At 41.9% G+C, this 18,945-nt stretch overlaps 1 protein-coding gene across 1 annotated transcript in view; it reads right to left on the bottom strand.

Moving 5' to 3' along the window:
- Positions 1–11,347: 11,347 nt before the first annotated feature.
- LOC140738080 (inactive ubiquitin carboxyl-terminal hydrolase 53-like) overlaps positions 11,348–18,945 on the bottom strand; it is a 134,402-nt gene continuing 126,804 nt past the window's right edge. Inside the window, exon 16 of the mRNA XM_073065170.1 lies at positions 11,348–13,826. The gene's annotated coding sequence lies outside the window, so the exon portion shown is untranslated. The remainder of the gene's footprint in view (positions 13,827–18,945) is intronic.

The following is an 18,945-nucleotide window of genomic DNA, read 5'->3' as shown; positions in this document are numbered from 1 at the left end:
CTGGGGGTGATGAGATCTGGTATACGTTCCACAACTCCAACTGGGGCCATTCTCTCAGTAATGGAGACACTGTTGCGTGCTTCATCTTCTCTGCCTGAACCATGTCTCCCTTTTTAACCACTGACCGAAAGGTACTGAATCCCGGGTCATCTCGCTGAGCCGCTGCCACTTCCCTCAAACTTAATTCCAGCAGCTGATTTGTCTTCACAGCAGTCAGGTTACAGTGAACTTGTGGTATGGCATCTTCGAAAGCTCTCAATTGATCCACCGCTCGCTCCTGTCCCTCCTTTCCCTCTGCCTTCACTGTGATGACAAACTGACACATGACCTTCACCCTTTGTCCATGTTCAGTCCCTCATGCGTCTGTCGGAACAAAGCACCCACATCAATGTTCCTGCTTCCCGACGGGTACTTCAGGCTGAAATTAAGGGCAGACAACCCTGCCAACCACCGATGGCCTGTGGCATCCACTTTCACCGAGGTCAGGATATAATTTAGGGGATTGTTGACCGTCCTCACCTCAGACTTGGCCCTGTAGAGGTAGTCACTCAGCTAAACCACCACCCATTTTAATACCAGAAACTCCAACTTGTGCATGGGATAGTTTTTCTCAGAGGGCAACAGATTCTGGCTGACAAACATCACAGGCCTCAACCCAGTGGCCTGATCCTGAAACAGGACACCCCCTAAGACCTCTCGGCTGGCATCCATATGCAGAACATACGGCAATCAGGGGTCTGCAAAAGCCAGTACAGGTGCCTGTGTCAGCAGGTTCTTCAGCAAATGAAAGGCCTCTTCACATTTCGCATCCCACCCTTGGTCCAAAGGGCTCTGATGAGCTAAGGTACTCTCTACCCTCCTCTCCTTTCTTCCCCCTCCCTTTCTTCCCCAAGGGAGGGTAATCTCACAGAAGCTGATTCAACAGGTGACTCACTTTTGCGTAGCCTTCGATAGTAACCATCGAACCTGGGGAACGAGCACAGCGCACTCACAGTCTGGGGTCTTGGCCAAGAGGTCACCACCTCTATCTTAACTGGATCTGTAGCTACTCCATACATGAGACTATGTGTCCAACATAGCTAACAGGCGTTTGGTAGAATTGGCACTTGTCCAGGGAAAGTTTTAACGCTTCAGCTTTCAGGCGGCCCAGCACCTTCAGTGGCCTCGCCTCATGTTCTTCCAAGGTGGATCCAAATACTATGAGGTCATCCAGATACGCCAATACCTCAAGCAAGTTCATACCCCCCACTGTCTTCTCCATGACACACTGGAAAGTTGCAGGAGCTCCTGAAATGCCCTGGGACATCCTTTCCAACTGGAAAAATCCCAGAGGACATATAAATGCTGACTTCTCTTTGTCAACCTCACTCATGGGGATCTGGTAATATCCACTCCAAGTCCAGCACACTGAACCACTTCACACCACTCAAACAGGCCAGCGTGTTTTTAACCCTCGGGATCGTAACGGTGTGCCTGTTCAGAGTCCTATAGTCCACACTCAACCATAACTTCCCATTCTTCTTTCTGGCCATTACTATTGTGGACACATGGGGGCTTTGTGACTCGGTGATGTTCCCAGTTTCCTTCAACTTACACAAAAGCTGCCGAACGTCCTCCACCTCTGCAGGGCCAGTCTCCGTGAGCTTTCTCTGAACGGGGTATCCTCAGTTACCCGGATAATGTGACGTGTGCTCTTGGAACAACTCACATCAAACTTGCCAATGGAAAAGACACCTTCCAAATTCAACATCTTCTCTACCAGCCTCCTTTTCCAATCCACAGGAACTGGGGAGTCCCCGAAGTTGAATGACTGAACGGTCAACTTGCCCCCTTTCCACAAAAGTTTCTCCTTGGCTTGTCTCAGAGGGACACTAGACATTACCGTCATTGGGAACAGGTGCACCAGGGGCATCCCCCGCTTGAAAGTGACCTCCCTCTACATAGTGTTACTGACAATCACTGCCATCCCATTCGCCTGTACAACCGAGGGCTTCTGCATTTCGGGCCTCACCAGTACCCCAGCCGGAAACCTTGACTCCCCCTCATGGTCTTCCAGAGCGTCCACTAAGAGGGTCTTGCCTGCAGGCACTCTGGGAAATTTGGGGGTCCCCGTCATTCCTGCTACTTCCCCGGGTCGTACTACCATTGGCTTAGACTGGGCGAATCACACAGTCCCTTGTTTAAATTCGGTATCTGGCCCAATGCTGCCACGCACTTCCTCAAAAGCAGCTCGAAATACTGGGTGAACAGACAATGTCCCCAAAGAGATCTCACCCGCCTTCTCCTTGCAGGCCCCCATGAGCCTTCTCACCAGAAGGTTGGTCCCCACCAGGATTGAAATGCCACCCTTCTCAGCGGGGTCCGGACAAACCAGCACCAATGTATCAAGGACCTCAGACACTCCCACATCGGCCTCCAACATCACTGACTAATAACCGTCGTATGGATAATCACTAGCATTGATACCCCAAATCTCCAGTACCCTGAATGGGGTCAATGGTAAATGCTTCAGATACAAGTTGTAAAATGAAAGTTACAACGTGACCTGCGACCCGGTGTTGAATATGGCTTTAGCATAAATACCCTCTATTCATAGCAACACACTAGAGCATGGTCCCACTAAGGAATAGGGTCTTTCACTTTCTGGAAGAAAGAAAGAGAAATTGCCTTTCAACTCATGAGAGAGCATAGGCCATCAACTTATTTTTTGCTGTTGATGTTTCTGTAGCAGGCAATTTCTTCTTTACCAGGTCGAGTTGCTAGCTCAACGCTCAACCCAGCACATTTAGAAAGTGTGCATGGGAGCCGGCTGGATTTGAACTCGGGAACTTTCAGCCCTGAAGTCCAGCGCTGATGCTATTACGCCACCAGCCAGCATTCGCTTTCGGGGGTTCCTTGATACATTGCTGGGAATGTGTTCTCCCAGAGACACCAGGCTGTTCCCTCACTGGGTCTACTCTAAGTTTTCCCAATGACTCTCTGCTGAGATACCCGGGAGCTGCCTCTCCTTCTGGTGTGACACCTACTGCCAGCAGCCCTCCACATTGTTTGTCCTCTTAGGGGATCTGCCCCTCCATCAGCTCCATCATGGGGGGGGGGGGGGGGTCATACCCACTGATAACAGCCGACATTTCTTTGTTCTCAGCTCTGCCACAATCTCCTCTACTGCTTCCCGGGGCAGGCTATCCGTGGTCACTTCACCGCAGGGGACCACTACCGAGGACCGTACCCTGCTGATGGAGGCCCTGGGGCAGGCTATCTGTGGTCACTTCACCGCAGGGGACCACTACCGAGGACTGTACCCTGCCGATGGAGGCCCCGGGTCAGGCTATCCGTGGTCACTTCACCGCAGGGGACCACTACTGAGGACTGTACCCTGCCGATGGAGGCCCCGGGTCAGGCTATCCGTGGTAACTTCACCGCAGGGGACCACTACCGAGGACCGTACCCTGCCGATGGAGGCCCCGGGGCAGGCTATCTGTGGTCACTTCACCGCAGGGGACCACTACCGAGGACCGTACCCTGCCGATGGAGGCCCCGGGGCAGGCTATCCGTGGTCACTTCACCGCAGGGGACCACTACCGAGGACTGTACCCTGCCGATGGAGGCCCCGGGGCAGGCTATCCGTGGTCACTTCACCGCAGGGGACCACTACCGAGGACCGTACCCTGTCGATGGAGGCCTCGGGGCAGGCTATCTGTGGTCACCTCACCGCAGGGGACCACTACCGAGGACCGTACCCTGCCGATGGAGGCCCCGGGGCAGGCTATCTGTGGTCACTTCACCGCAGGGGACCACTACCGAGGACCGTACCCTGCCGATGGAGGCCCCGGGGCAGGCTATCCGTGGTCACTTCACCGCAGGGGACCACTACCGAGGACCGTACCCTGCCGATGGAGGCCCCGGGGCAGGCTATCTGTGGTCACTTCACCGCAGGGGACCACTACCGAGGACCGTACCCTGCCGATGGAGGCCTCCTGCATCTCTGCCGTGTCCTCCTCTTCCCATAGCTCTCTGATCAGCTCCACAAACGATGGAGGGGACACATTTTACGAGACCGTCAGAAACCCCAAGCAATCATGTCCTGGGACCGGGGGCCCTTGGCTATCTGATCCACCTCAGCTGCCTGAATGACCCCCCGATGCCACAAACAATTTAGCTGCCTCTCTAGCCAAAAAATGTAGGCAGAAAGTTTCTCCCCCTTCTCCTGCCGCATGTTCTGAAACCCTGTCACGAGCTCCATTGGGCTTCCTGTTGTGCCAAATGCATTTTCCAGTGCTCCCATGTAATCGATAGCTTTAGCTATGGGGTACCGGAACTTCACGACTCTCACCATGTCACCATCCTGCCCACTCAAACTTTCCACCAACCTCTGTCGCTTTACATCATCAGAGCACTGCCACTCATCTAACCTTAATCTTAATTTGACTAGAGGGTTAGTAAAAAACAACAAAAAGAAAAGGGCCCAGTTTCATGAAACAGTCTAATGTGCACGTTGGAGCTCACAATTTTCCTGTCCGTTCGTTCTCCTTCGATTTCCCCCGGGCATTGTCGACTCCCGACCCCATTCCATGTCCACTCAGTCCTGCAGTCTACAACCTCTCTGTCCTGGCCTCTTCTCTCTCCATCTTCCTCCGAACAAAAGACCGTGAATCCCTTGCTCTCGGGTACACAAGCAAGAAAACCACTCCCCTCATTGGACGCCACACGTTCCAAAGCTCTCATTATCTCTAGTCATAACCCAAACACACTGCTGCTACAGAGAAACCATTACATTAGCAGCGAAACCTTTCCCAGGGCGTTACATGAGGGAGGGAGAACTTTGACACGGTTTGAACCTAGGCCACCCAATTATCAGCAAGAAATAGAGGAACAAATGCATAGGGGCATTATGTAAGGAGATTGCAGATACTGTAAAAATTATGATTGTGATGATAGAGCTAAGGGCCTGGATGTAGTGGAATATGTTAAGTATCACTAAGAAAATGTTCTGAAGCAATTTATAGAGGGTCCAATTCTGATGCAATTCCCTTTTCCCCACAGCAGTTAGTTTTTGCTCTAGATTCCAGTGTTTGTGTCCCTATAGATGGTATACTTGGGATGCGGGGTGGGGGGGGGGTGCGGTAACACCGGAATGCCTATTGGGAATGAAGTAGGGTAAGTGACAATGAAGCAGCACTTTGGGACAAGCAACCTTAACTCTATTAGTTTTAAGATAATTATGGAAAAGGATAGAACTATTCCACATTAAAGTCCTAATTTTGGGCACTAATTTAGACAGGATTTTGATGGCAAAGGTTGATTGGGAGAGGTTGCTTGCAGGTGAAGAGCCATCTGGCAAGTGAGAGGCAGTTAAAAATGAGATAGGAATAGTTCAGGTTCAGCATCCTCCTGTTAGAGTGTAAGGATTCAGCCATGGTTGAGCAGGAATATTACAATCTGGTCAGGGAAAAGGAGGCACATGGCAGGTATAGGCAGGTGGGATCGATTGAACCATTTGAGGGATACGCAGAATATTAAGAGTAAATTTATGAGGGAAAGATTAGAGCAAAAATAGGACATTAGACAGATTTGGCAGATTAGGTAAAAGAGAATGCTAATAAACTCTATAAATCTATTAAGGGCAAAATGGTAATTAAAGAGAGACCAGGGGCCTTTAAAGATCAGTGTGGAAACACAAGGGATGTGCAAAGTCTTAAATTGATAGTAAGTGCCAGAATTTACTGTACAGTAAGTCAAAAAAGCTAGGGAAATCAGGGAAGGGTGCTGGCAGTCCTACAATAGATAAAGATGGATAAATCCCCAGGTCCTAACCTAGTATATTCTATGACATTGTGGAAAGGTAGGAACAATGTACTGAAGCCATGACAGAGATGTTTATGTCACCATTAGACATGGTTGAGGTACAGGAAAACTGCAGGGTAGCTGAAGATGTGCCTTTGTTTAAGGAGGACTACCCAAGGCCTAGAAATTCAGGCCGGTAAGCCTCACATCATTGGTGCGGTAAGCTACTGGAGAGGGCTTCTGCAATTGGAAAGTGCAGGATTGATTAGAGGTTGCCAGCGTGACTTTGTGCATGGAAAATCGTGCATTTGAAGAGATGACCAAGAGGATTGATAACAGCAGGGAAGTCGCTGGCTTCTACTGTACGTGGTCACGAGCAAGGCCTTTGACAAGATCCTGCAGAGTAAGCTGGTCCAGAAGGTTAAATCACATAGGATCCAAAGTGAACTAGACAACAGACAGATACAAATTTGCCTGATGGAAAGAGGGTAGCAGCAAAGGGCACATTTTTCAGATTGGAACCCTCAGGAATTGATGCTGGCTCCATGATTGTTTGTCATCTATATTAGTCATTTGGATGAGAATGTAGCGAGCAATGGTAAGTTTATGGATAGTAACAAGATTGGTTGTGTAGTGGACAATGAAGGAGGATATCTAAGATTCCAAGATCTACATAAATTGTGAAAGTCAGCCAAGGACTTGGAGATAGAATCTAAATCAGACAAGTGGGGAGTGTTGCATTTTACAATTTCAGTTTACTGACATTCAACTGTACTCATGCAAACCGCCAAACGAAACAACTTTCCCTGGACCAAGGTGTACAACACAGTACATGTAACTCACACACATAACGCTTAAAGTAATATTACCACAAATAAATTAATAAATAATGTGCATATTTGATACAATTAAAAAACAGTATAATGCTAATGGTGCTTCCTACGCGATGAGACTGTATTTTGAGATTTATATCTGACGGCAGGGAATTTGGTAGTTTTACGGCCTGGGGGAAGATGCTGTTTCCCATCTTAACGGTTCTTGTCTTAATGCTACAGTACCTCCTGCTTGACGGTAGTGGTCAAAGAGATTCTCAGACAGATGGGAGAGATCATTGACAATACCAAGGAGACTGTGTCCCTTTGGTCAGATGCCTTGCAATTCTCATTCCTGATGATGATGCAGCTGGTCAGGATGGTGAGTGTCTGTCAGGACACTCTTGATGGTGTTCCTGTAAAAGTTGCTTAAGATGGGGGGGGGGGGGGGTCGGGGAGTCTTACTCACTTCATAAAGTGGAGACGTTGCTGTGCTTTCTTGACCAAAGAGGCAGTGTTGAGGGAGCTGGTGAGGTTTTAAGTCAAGTTAGGCCAAGAGTTAATAGTAAATGGTACAACTCCAGAAAGTGTTCAGAGCAGAAAGACCTGGAGTACATATTTCCATGGAAGTGGTTACACAGGTAGAGAAGATGATGAAGAAGGCATTTGGCAAGCTTGTCTTCATCAGTGAATTGGGGTGTAATGTAATAATCATACAAGACTTCAGTGAGACCCACACTGCAAATACTGTGTGCAGTTCTGGTCACCACGCTGTAGAGGTTATGTCATTAAGCTGGAAAAGGTGCAGAAAAGTTTTGCAAGAATGTTACTGTAACAGGATGGCATGAGTTATAAGGAGAAACTGCATTTTCCTTTGATGTTATAAAATCATATGGACAAAGAAGCCACAACAACAGCTATATTAGGACCTTGAGGTTATTTGGTATGTCACCAAAGGCACTTGCAAATTTCTACAGATATAACATGGAGAGCATTCTAACTGGTTGCATCACCATCTGGTATGGAGGGGTGACTGCACAGGATTGGAAAAAAGCTGCAGAAGTTCTATACTCAGCTACTTCATCATGGGCACTAGCTTCCCCAGCATCTGGAACACCTTAAAATGCAATGCCTCGAAAAGGTGGCATCCATCATTAAAGACCCCCATCACCTCTCTTCTCAATGTTTTCAACAAGGAGAAGGCACAGGAGCCTGAAGGCACATACTCAGCATTTTATAAACAGCTTCTTCACCTCCACCATCAAATCTCTGAATGGACAACGAACACATGAACACTATATCAGCACTTTCTTCCTCTCTTTTTGAACTAATTATTTTAATATATACTGTACTTATTCATATAATTTATGGTTTTTATTATGTATTGCAATGTACTGATGCCACATAACAACAAATTTCACGACATATGCCAGTGATCTTAACCTGATTCTGAAAATCATTAGGGGGATAGATAATGTGAATGGTCAAAACTCTTTCCAGTTAAGGGAATCTAAATCTAGGGGACACAGATTGAAGAGTGGGGTAAGTTTTAAAGGGCTCTGAGAGGCAACTTTCTCACACAAAGAGGGGTGCATGTGTGGAATGAACTGTTAGAAGTGGTAGAGTCAGATACAATTACATAGCTGAAAAGACATTTAGATAGTTAAATGGATAGCAGAGGTTTAAGAGAGATGTGCTTCAAATGCTAGCAAATGGGATTTGTTGGTAAGCAACTTAGTTGGCATGGCCAAGTTGGGGAGGGGGAAGGGATCTACTACTGCCATTCATAGGTACCAACATATGTACACACATCAGACTTTAAAGTAATGTTATGGGAGTGTTTCCAAATATACAGGTGTCCACGTTGGTAATTTATAACTAGAGAGCTACGGAAAGGAGACTCAAGAACAAAGGAATGAATCTATGTCTACTGTCAGAGGAAGAGGTTGGTATTCAGCAAGTGGAAGGCCATGGATCTTGGTGGCATGTTAATATTCCAAGCACATAAAGGAGGAAATGGTATTGCGTTGGGTTTCTTGAAAAAACCTACACCAGGATACAGAGGATGGCAGGGTAACAAAAGATATACTCAGTGGTAGGATCCTGCTGGAGATGGTGGATGTTACGGAGAATGATGTGCTGAATATGGAGCCTTGTGGAGTGAAATCCTATCCCTGTTATGATGTGGGAGGATGGAGTGAGGACATGTGTGTGGAAAATGGAGAAGATAGGGGCAGCATCAATAATGGTGGAAGGAAAACACTGGTCTTTGAAAGAAAGAGGGCATCTCAGATATTCTAGAATGGAAAGCCTCATCCTGAGTACAGATACAGCAGAGATGGAGAAAATGAGTAAAGGGAATAGCATTTTATAAATGACAGGGTGGGAAGAGGTATAGTCAAGATATTTCTGAGAGTCAGTAGGTTTGCAAAACATCTCAGTAGATAGGCTGTCCCCAGAAATGGAGCCAGGGACATCGAGAAAGGGAATAGAGGTGTCAGAGATGGATTAAGAAAATTTCAGAGGAGAGTGGAAGTTGGCAGCAAAGTTTTTGAAGCTGACAAACTTGGCATGGGTGCAGCAAGCAGAACCAATGCAGTTGTCAATGTAGTGGAGAAAATTTGGGGGCAGGCTTGGAACATGGATTCTTCCATGTAGCCAATGAAAAAGCAGGTCCAGCTTGGGCTTATGTGAATGTCTGGCTACACCAATGGTTTGGTGAAAGTGGGAGGAGACAAAAGAGAACCAGTTTCACTAAACAGAGGAGGGTCATGGTGGAGGGGAACTGATTAGTCCTATTGTTCTACTGTCCATAAAGAAGTAAAGAGCTTTAAGGACTTCTTGAAGAGGTATATAGGGACTGTAAGTCCATAGTGAAAATAAAGTGATCAGGGCAGGAAACTGTAAGCATTGAAGTGATGGAGAAATGTGAATTGTCATCAGATTTAGTTATGAAGGGACTGAACCGAGGGGGACAAAATTGTATGACAAGTTCCCCTTGTCCTTACCTACCATACCATGGGCTCCTGTATCCAGCACATCATTATCTGTAATGTCCACCGTTTCCATTGTCCTTACCCATCACTCCACAAGCTCTGTACCCTGCATATCACTTACTGCAATCTCAATGTGGACTCCATTTTTATCCCAAGAACCGTGATAATCTAGTTTTAGACATATAAGCCCTGTTTACAACCTTGAACTGTAAAAGGCAGTGGCGAGCACAAAGAGAAGTTGAATTAACTGACTTGAGAATTGAATCCCAAACCTTGTTGGACAGAGGAAAATTTAAATCATGCTCCCAGGCCGCTGTAATTTTGTCAAAGGGGGCTCACCTCAGCATCGCTAACATATCTCGAATAGTAGATATTAAACCTTTACCCACTGGGTTCATACGAAGAAACAAGTCCACAACATTTTTATCAGGTACCTTGGGAAAGTTTGTTATTAAAGGGTTGATAAATTGTCTAATTTGGAGATATCTAAAGAAACGAGTGTTGGGTAGGCCAAACTTTGCAGTTGGTCAAAAGTTGCAAAGTGCTTATCTATGAAAAGATCTTCAAAGCACCTAATGCCCTTTCTGTGCCAGTCTAGAAATGTTACATCCTGCATAGAAGGCTGAAAAAGATGATTATGTAAAATAGGATTAGAGAGAGTAAAACCATGAAGACCATTATATTTTCTGAACTGAGCCCATATTCTCAGAGTGTGTCTGATGACTGGATTAACAATTGATTTAGGCAAATGGCAAGGAAGTGAGGATCCAAGAAGTCTAAAGTACATTGTCTTTTGCCTCTCATTTGGCCAGACGTGCAGTCCTCTTTAGGTGGAGATGCTGTCCCACCCACTCATGCTCAATGGCTTAGAGATATTATGTCCTGCTTAGACCTTGAAAGATTCATTATTTACTTCTTAATTCAGACATAAAATTCCAAAAGGTGTGGGGGCCTTTTCTTGAATATTTTCATAATTCCTGTTTAGATTAAGGGTGCATCCCTCCCTTTTTTCTTTTGCGTTTAAATCCCTTACTTCCAGCTTCTTTTGGTTAAGATTTACGTTTGTTTTTAATGTATCAACATATTATAGCTCAGGTAGTAGGCAATATACCTCCTTTTTATAAATACAGCTCTGTGGTGATAAGAGTTCTGATTAATTTTTTTATATATCGTATGGCTGGCTTGGATTTGGGTAGTGGGAGGGTGGGGTGGTAACTAACTTTATACGATTCTATGAAGGGTGCTTTTCCTTAACTGTTATGAACAGTACATTTGATACGTTTGCTTTGCACTGTATAAACCTCTTTTTTAATTTTTTTTGTTTTGTCACATTGTAGAAACTTATAAAAAAAATAAAAAAAAGAGAAGGGTCTAATGTGTTTTTAGTGCACTTCTGTGTTAGGTTTTGGAGTTTAATAAAACATGCTACGGGTTTCATTAAACATTAAATGTCTCACTTGGTTTTATTTGTGAAAATCTACAATACTCAAAGCTGCCTTCAGCTGGTTATCAGGGAAATAGCAAATCCTTTTGTAAAGCTTTTCTACAATGCACAATCACTATTTTTGTGTTCAGCTGTTAAAAAAACTTTTGAAAGAAAGGTAGGAGTATTTACAAAAGCAGTCTGTTTATGACATAAACCCATCTCAAGTTTGTGTTTGGCCTGTGTATCACTACATTAAATAAACATTCATGGATGAAGTTCATTGGCTTTTGTGCTCATTACCTATTAACATTAAGTTTAATCAGAAACAATTCTGTACAAACAGACATTTATTCATTCCACAATATATCCAAGTAATAAAAATCAGTTCTACAAATATTCCCAATTTGTACATAGAAAAATAAATAGACACATTGTATGAGCCATACATTACCCATACGCCCATTTTGGTTTATCTTTGTATTTAACTGTTTCATTGATCGTATCAAATTACTGGAGTCGTTACTTTAACAGTGTTTTTACAGTCAAACAAGTGAAAGGTATACTTGGGATATACATTGCTTTAAAATAAATATCCTAAAATGTCTAAGGTGTTCTTTTAATGTATTTGTGCAGAATTATGAAACTGTTAAAATACAAATGTGCAAAGACACTTTTGAAACTAAATTAACAGCTCAGTGCACTTCAATTCAAGGTTGTTCATGTATTCAAATATCTTTACTTTTTGTTGGAGTCATAAAAAGATTTTTCGCCCACAAGTACACTTAGAAACTCAAAAGGCACAGGAAAAGATTATTTTGACAATTAAATTACATTAAACACTTACTACATATGAAAATAATAATATCAAATGTTAGTCTTTCTCCAATATTAAAATATGATTTTTTTCAAAATCACTTTAAGGAATTTGAATACAATAAATGTGTGTAGTAACAGAAAAATGGAAGAGTACATTTAATATTCTTTATACATTGAAAAAATAATACTTGATAAAGTTAGTCTGTAAAATATTTACATAGATAAAATTAATGTTTTAGAAAACATTAAAAACAGTACCTTAAAACTCAACCTACAAAGAATTTCTCAATGTACAAAATCCTTCTCTAAAATAACTTTACAAAATATTGGCATTCATAGTTGAAAATCTTCATGTGATGAAAGGCCTACACTGGTACCTACACAAATCAACTTCAGTCCTTCACTAGATAACTTTCAAAATATTCACAATACCCAAATTGGCAGTATTGGTTAAATTTGTTAATAAAATCTGTAGTTACTCAGTTCATAATTATGAATAAAACTCATTTGTTGCAAGTTCATATGACAGGACAAAAATACTTATCTAATTACCCAGCTTAAAAGTACTGTTCTGTTTTTAAGCTTGAGGTTCAAAAACAGTTCATTGGATTTTGCATTAGTTGGCTTGGAATGATTTGCTCTCTCACATAAAATAAAAGAATATTTATTGTTGACAATGACATTGGTATGAAGCCAATTATTATTGAAATAATTTCCACATAGAGAGGAAACACTACACAACTATTTTTATTGAAAAGCATGAGAAAATAATTGAATTAACTCAGAAGTACTTTTTCTAATTTCAAAACATTAAAAAATCCATATTAGCATTTTCATTCTAACTTTCAAATAGTCTTCATTATTTATGATTTCTAACAGTCTTACAATTAAGTACCATCTTCCACAACTTTAATTTTGTGAATATTCTGAAATCAAACTGCTCCACTGATGATTGATGCATCCAGCTACCACTTAAACATACCTCCTGGTCATTTCCCCCTTTAGGACAATCCCTTAAAGTCCAAGTCTTTGACCAAACTTTCTCTTTTGGCTTAAGTGCCAAATTTTGTTTGATAGTGTTCCTGCAAAGCTGCGTGGCACATCTTAATATGTGTTGAAGCTATACGTAATTTTTTTCATTTCTGCATAATTATTTTCATACAAACACATTTAGATTTGATTTTTACATATTAATCTGAAATGAAGTTGCTCATTTTCTTGGTTTAATATTGCTGAATTTTTGTTTAAGGTGAACATTATTTGGTTTGTTCTGTGAAATTATTAATTAAATTAATATTTTGGGACATAGTATTATTTCTAAAATTTGTTTCATGTGAAATGTTAAAGTGATACTTTACACCAATGTTAATACAAAAAGGGTTATGCAATAAAAAGCGAAGAATACAAATTTTGACTGACATTCCACAACACAATGCATAGTACTTGAACCAGCACAACTGGGAAGCACTGAAAATACATATAACGTACACAGCTTGGGTATGAACTGTTCTGTTTTTACAGGCATCCATACATAGGTTTTGTTCACAAGTAAGAAAGTGCATAAAATTACTTAATTTGGAACCATACGTCCACATCAACTGCACACAAGACTTAAGGAAGAATAGGTACTAAAAGTGGAAGAGAGAGAAAAAAACTATACATATACTGGACTTCTGAATTTAATAGAATGGGCATTTGTTTGTATGTAAGCATGTCAATAAGTCAGGTATCTCATTACCTGGGGATAACCTATAATAGCTTTTCTCTCTCGGACAATACTTGTAATTAGTATTCTTATGATAATCTTGATTGAAGTCCTTTGTTTTGTACATCTTGTCCATCAATCATAACACTCTTAACTTGTGAGTAAATTCATGTTCCATGATAATTTAAGTGATTGCATATCCCACTTATTGGTTTCAGGAATATGATTAGGATGCCTTAACTTCACGTACATTGAATGGCACTTGAGGGAGAACATCTAGCCATAAGCTGAAAAAGTAAAATCAAGAATGCAAAGACTGCTTATCAAATTGCTTAAATAATACAAGTAACATTCATTTAAATTAACCCTATTAACTAACATAATTACCAATCTTACATATTATATCGCTTCAAGATTATCAGGTATTTTTAAATTGCTTGCAGACTTTTAAAAAATTAAGAGAAAGTTCATGATTGATCTTTAGTTTTTATGTTTCTGATAGCAGAATGAGCAGATTCCATACAACTGGAGAGACTGACAACATTATCACTCACACAAGTAATGGCTTCCAGGCCATAGCCCCAGAAGATCCCCAATAAAACTTTGTTCTACAGAACAGTCTGTTGTTGCTAAATGACAGAAACATAAATAATTTATGGTTGCAAGAAAATGTTTGTTAACCCTTTGCAATTACTTGGTTTTCTACATTAATTACTCATATAATATTGGTCTGATCGTCATCTACATCACAACAATAGACAAAAGCAATCAGCTTAAACTAGTAACACACAAACAATTGTACTCTTCATGCCTTTAATGGACACTTTGCTTAATCACAGTCCAGGCTGGAAAAAGTATGTGAACCTTTGTGTGTTTAATAAGTGGTAGAACCTCCTTTAGCAGCAACCTCACCAAGTGTTTCCTGTAGCTGCTGATCAGACTTGCACAGTGGTGAGGAGGAACTTTAAAACATACCTCCATACAAATCTGTTTCAGTTCATCAATATTTCTGGGATACCTTGCATGAACAACCCGCTTCAGGTCATGCCACAGCATCTCAATTAGTTTGAGATATGGACTCTGACTTGGCCATTCCAAAACACAAAATTTCTTCTTTTTAAACCATTCTCTTGTCTTGAAATCATTGCCTTGTTGCATCATCCAACGTCTATTAAGCTTCAGGTGATGGACCACCATCTTGACATTCTCCTGTAAAATGTCTTGATACAATTTTAAATTCATTGTTTCCTCAACAATTGCAAGCTGTCCAGGCCCTGATGCTCCTTCCAACATGCTTCACAGTTGGGATGAGGTTTTGGTGTTGGTGTGCTATGCCCTTTTTCTTCCAAACATAGTGCTGTGCATTTCTGCCTAAAAGTTCAGCTTTTGTCTCATCTGCACACAGAACATTGTCCCACAAACGTTGTGGAAAACCAGGCAGTCTTTTGCATCTTGACATATGCAGCAATGTTTTTTTTTTTGAAGAGCAATGGTTTCCTCATTGGTGTCATTCTATGAACACCATTCTTGTTCAGTGCTTTTCTTATAGTGGACACATGAACAGAGACTTTAGCAAGTTCTAGAGATTCCTGCAGGTCTTTCGCTGTTACCCTTGAGTTCTTTTTCATCTTCTTCAGTACTGCACCCACTCATAGGGAGAGTAGCAACAGCACTGAAGACCATAGGACCTTAAGATATAGGAGCAGAATTAGGCCATTTGGCCCATCAAGTCTGCTCCATTTCATCATGGCTGATCCAATTTTCCTCTCAGCCCCAATCTCCTGGCTTCTTTCCCATATCCCTTCATCAATCATGAATCTATCAACCTCTACCTTAAATATACATAAAGACTTGGCCTCCATAGCTTCCTGTGGCAAAGAATTCCACAGATTCACCACTCTGAATTTTCTTCATTTGCAGGCAATTTTTCTTACTGTGGACGGTTGAACACTCAGGTCTTTAGAAATGCTTTTGTAGCCTTTTCCAGCTTCATGCATCTTTACAATTATTCTACAGTCCTCTGAAGGTTGTTCTGACTGAGGCATGGTGCACAGAAACAGATCTTTCTTGAGAAGAGCAGGCTCTGTCAGTAACCTGACTTTGAGTGTTTTTTTTTTAAATATAGGACAGGGCACCTCTATGACCCACACCTACAATCTCACCTCTTTGATTAGAACACCACACTCCAAATAGCTTTTGTAGAAGTATTATCGCAGAGGTTCACATACTATTTGAATCTAGACTGTGACAGTTTAAATGGTGTACTCAGTATTGACGAGAAGTAGGACAGTTGTGTGTGATAGTATTTTAGACAAATTGCGTTTGTCTATTATTGTGATTTAGATGAAGATCAGACCACATTTTATGAGTAATTAATGCAGAAAACCAGGTAATTGCAAAGGGTTTACAAACATTTTCTTACAACTGTAGCCAAATAAGAAGAAATGATGCAATACCATACTTTTAACAATTAAGTGAAATAGGCTACAACACACCTGCAACACAGCATCTGCATTTGAAAATGTAAAACAAAATTATTAAAATACTGAATAGCAACTTGAACATGCTGGTAACAGATTCAATTTGTTTTGGAGCTGATTTTCTGTCCCTTTACCTTTTCAATACAAAGTCAACTACCCCTTCTATTACATAACCTGCTTCCGTGTCTAGCTAAAAATATACTCCCAAAAATCTTCATCCTCATCCTCTTCACATTTAACTAATGTTAAAAATCTCCAAATTATCATCCTCAATGAAAGAGTTCTTTTAAATTCCCATTAACACACTGCTCAGTATTTTTTTCCTTACTTGCGGACCAACACTGAATCCTATTCAATCTCCTTTCCAGCTAGTACCACTACAGAAGAGGCGAGTGATGAACTTCTGGGCTGCCATAACCAGCACCAAAATAGTACTACTAATTTGTAAACACTTAAAATTCCTAGACATACTTATTCCAAATTAAAAGTCAGTCTTCAAAAGGCATGTAATCTATTGCCAGATTTCCTTTCTACCTCAGTAATGATTGATATATTGGGACAAGCACTAGTCAATTACAGGCAAAAATATTAGCTCAACACATACAAAATGCTGGAGGAATCGTCGACGTTTTGGACTGAGGCCTGGAAAGGGGGAAGATGCCAGAAAAAAAGTGGGGGGGGGGGTGAAGAGGACTAGCTAGAAGGTGATAGGTGAAGCCAGGTGGATGGGAAAGGTAAAGGGCTGAAGTAGAAAGAATCTGATAGGAGTGGAGAATGAACCATGGGAAAAGGGGTATTTAGAGGGGTACTGGGGGAAGGTGATAGGTAGGTAAGAAGAGGTTGGAGGCTAGAGTGGGAACTAGAAGGGGGGGGGGGTGAAGGGATTTTTTTTAAACCAGAAGGAGAAAGCAACGTTCATGCTATCATATTGGATACTACCTAGATGGAATATGAGGTATGGTTACTTGCCCCTGAGAGTGACGGCAAACGAGAAAGTCATGGACTGACCGACATATCTGAATGGGAATGGGGATAGGAATTAAGATGGTTGACCAATGGGAAATTCCACTTTTTGCAGTTGGAGCTGAGGTGCTCGACAAAGCAGTCCCCAATTTATGTTGTGTGCCATCAATGTAAAAGAGGCTGCATTGACAGCACCAGACACAACAGACAACCCCAAAAGTAGCTCTTGAGCATTTTTAAATGGAAGATTTCAGAACAACATTGAAAGAGTATGTATACACTCAAGGTGAGAAGACAGATTTTGATAAAATTGCTTTTTTATCCAAAGCTATCTTGTGATTTGAAACTGATCTCAACTCTTAATGGCTGGATTTCTAGGCACACATAATAAAATACAAAGTTTTGAACTTTGTTTATAATACTAGACATTAAAATTATCAGATTTCTTTGAAACAGGATCTGTCATGAAATCAATCAGCGGAGTTCAAACTTGCAGGCTTTTCACATTTACATTGGTAAAATTGGCCTGCTTTAGGTCCACTGATTTCAATGGAGATTTTAGGGCAGGTGGGATAGAAAGGGGTGGCAAATCTATTTATATAAAATTTCTGGTTTGCTGAAAACCTTTTATTATTTGCACATTTTAAAATAATTTTAGTTATCTTACTTGTTTGAATTCCCTCCTAATTTTGACAATCATTACAGGTGGGACTGGGTTTTATCTGCTGAAGACTTCTAGGGAAATTTCAAGAAAGATTTATTTACTGTGCTGTTTCTGATTAGGACATGTCTAGATGCTTCAGGCTTGCAAGACAAGTCAACTTCATCCAAACATAAGGCAAATGCTTGTAGCAAGCATACCCAATGCAATTTGGCTTCCACTACAACAAATCTGTAGCAGATGCAATCTCAGTAGCTCTCCACTTGGCTTTTGGACCACCTGGATAATAGCAATACATATGTCAATTTGCAGCTTATCGATTATAACTGAGCATTCTACACCATTCTCAACCCCCCGCAATTAACAACTGCTCTCTGCAACTGGATCTCTTACTTCCTCATTGGGAGACCAGAGTCAGAGCAGATCAGTAATAACATCTCCTTCTTGCTGACAATCAACACAGGATGTGTGCTTAGCCCACTGTTCTGCTCTCTCTACAGTGTGGTAAAACCACCTGTAAATTCGCCTATGTTGGTAAAATTTCAGATGGTGAAGAGGCATACAGGAGTGAGAAAGATTGGCTGGTTGAATGGTGTTGCAGGAACAATCTTGCATTCATTATTAGCATGTCCAATGAACTGATTCTGGAAGGGGAAGTCAGAACATACACCAGTCCTCACTGATGGGTCAACAGTTGAAAGTTGAGTAGCTTCAAGTACCTAGGCATCAAATCAGAGGATCCATCTGGTCTGAAGATATCAATGCAATCACAAAAGTCACATTAGTAGCTATACATCAGGAGTCGGAGGACATTTGGTATGTCACCAAACACTCTAGCAAAGTTCTACAGATGTGCTATGCACAACCCACCACACGGTTTGGAAGCTCTGATGCACATGAACCAAAGAGGGCTGTACACTCAGCCAACTCCATCATGGGCTCATGCCTCCCCAACATCAAGGACATCTTCAAATGGTGGTGGCTCAAGAAAGTAGCATCCATCATTAAAGAAAATCACCAGTTGGAACAAGCCTTATTCTCATTACAACCAGTAGGTAGGTAGTATAGGAAACTGAAGACTGACAGTATTAAAAGCAACTTTTTCTCCACTGCAATCAGATTTCTGTATGTCTATGAACACTACCTCACTGTCCTGTGGCCTAGTGGATAAGGCATCGGACTAGTAATCTGAAGGTTACTGGTTCGAGCTTCAGCTGAGGCAGCGTGTTTGTGTCCTTGAGCAAGGCACTTAACAACACATTGCTCTTCAACGACACTGGTGCCAAGCTGCATGGGTCCTAG

Source organism: Hemitrygon akajei, chromosome 13 (genome assembly GCF_048418815.1).
Source record: "Hemitrygon akajei chromosome 13, sHemAka1.3, whole genome shotgun sequence".
In the NCBI taxonomy this organism is placed as follows: Eukaryota; Metazoa; Chordata; class Chondrichthyes; order Myliobatiformes; family Dasyatidae; genus Hemitrygon; species Hemitrygon akajei.
The sequence above is the reverse complement of the archived record's forward strand: the minus strand, read 5'-3'. Positions and strand labels throughout refer to the sequence as shown.